This window comes from Patiria miniata, unplaced genomic scaffold, assembly GCF_015706575.1.
Source record: "Patiria miniata isolate m_02_andy unplaced genomic scaffold, ASM1570657v1 HiC_scaffold_14, whole genome shotgun sequence".
Lineage (NCBI taxonomy): Eukaryota > Metazoa > Echinodermata > Asteroidea > Valvatida > Asterinidae > Patiria > Patiria miniata.
Genome location: NW_024037052.1, coordinates 1,380,763 through 1,382,336, shown reverse-complemented (window position 1 = coordinate 1,382,336; position 1,574 = coordinate 1,380,763). Strand labels below are relative to the sequence as shown.

Below are 1,574 nucleotides of genomic sequence, written 5' to 3'. Positions count from 1 at the left end.
TGCGAGCATAATGTGTTAGCAAATACTTTCGGCGAAGTGGTAATTGGGCAAAGCAGTAATTTGGCTAAGTGGTAATTTGGCTGGTTTCGATCCAACTCGGACCCAAACCAAGTCGGACCCAAGCCAACTCGGACCCAGGCCAACTCGGACCCACTACCAACTCGGACCCACGCCAACTCAATCGGACCCACTACCAACTCGGATCCACAACCAACTCGGACCCACTACCAACTCGGACCCATGCATGACCAACTCGGACTCATCTTTTACAATCATTTGACAGCGTTTACAATTATTTGACAATTTCATAAAGTTTGTCCACTTATCATCTGTTAATACAGTGATGTTTTTAAGTATAAACAGTCACCATCCATCTGCACAACATACAGATTACAGGTACATGTACATGGATTCAATTCAGCCTCAGGACAGGCAGTAGCACTGCTATTGTGACAAGGTTTTTGCAGTCGCTTTGCCTACCAACCTCTTTGTCGACAACCACTTCAACGATTTGCTACTTCACCGAATAACCACTTCGCCTACTTGCCACTCCGTCGAATTACCACTTCGCTGAATGACCACTTCGCCGAATTGCACGCAAACGCACGTACTAACAAGTTTGTTATGGTGTAAATCAAGGATTTTCTAATGTTTCTCTTCCCTTTCCTTTGTTTATACTCTGAACATTTTTGCATCTGCTCTCATTGGTTTAGTACACGTTTTCTAATCAAACTCGTCTTCCATTTACAATTCACTGATGATGTTGCATGTGTGTGTCCTTGATTTACACCATAAAGAAATGCCTACAGACACGTACATGTATGTATGGAGCCATAAAAACGAGCTACATGAAAAACTTGGGGTTGTTTTACCCCTTCCTATCCAAACCCATATGAGATTCAACTTTTTTCATTCTATAGTCAACTTGAAACAGTACTGAAGGGGATGAAGATTTAAAAAGAAAAAAAAAAAGTTTCAGAATTAACTGTGTGCGACCAAAAACATGGTCACCGTGTACGGACAGTCAATGATTAATATATTTTATAAATTCCACTTCTGCACTTTCAAAGTGAATTGAGAGGACAATGTCACATAAACCTAGTAATAGAAGACACAACAAGTATGAAAACCACTTAATATTAAGTACCAGTCAGCTGTTATAATTACCATGAGTTTGTGCATGCGAGCATAATGTGTTAGCAAATACTTTCGGCGAAGTGGTAATTGGGCAAAGCAGTAATTTGGCTAAGTGGTAATTTGGCTGGTTTCGATCCAACTCGGACCCAAACCAAGTCGGACCCAAGCCAACTCGGACCCAGGCCAACTCGGACCCACTACCAACTCGGACCCACGCCAACTCAATCGGACCCACTACCAACTCGGATCCACAACCAACTCGGACCCACTACCAACTCAGACCCATGCATGACCAACTCGGACTTTTACAATTATTTGACAATTTCATAAAGTTTGTCCACTTATCATCTGTTAATACAGTGATGCTTTTAAGTATAAATTTTCATTGTAGTTGTCAGGTAAAATATCTGTATTGCAGCAGTTTGTCGTCGTAAAGC

General features: G+C 41.6%; 1 long non-coding RNA gene across 1 annotated transcript; it reads right to left on the bottom strand.

Moving 5' to 3' along the window:
• Positions 1-358: 358 nt before the first annotated feature.
• Positions 359-1,223, bottom strand: LOC119721859. Its single transcript, XR_005270323.1, has 3 exons — positions 1,168-1,223; positions 485-610; positions 359-374 (listed from the first exon to the last, which is right to left on the bottom strand). It is a non-coding gene; the product is annotated as an uncharacterized LOC119721859 (long non-coding RNA).
• Between the last annotated feature and the right edge of the window lie 351 nt (positions 1,224-1,574).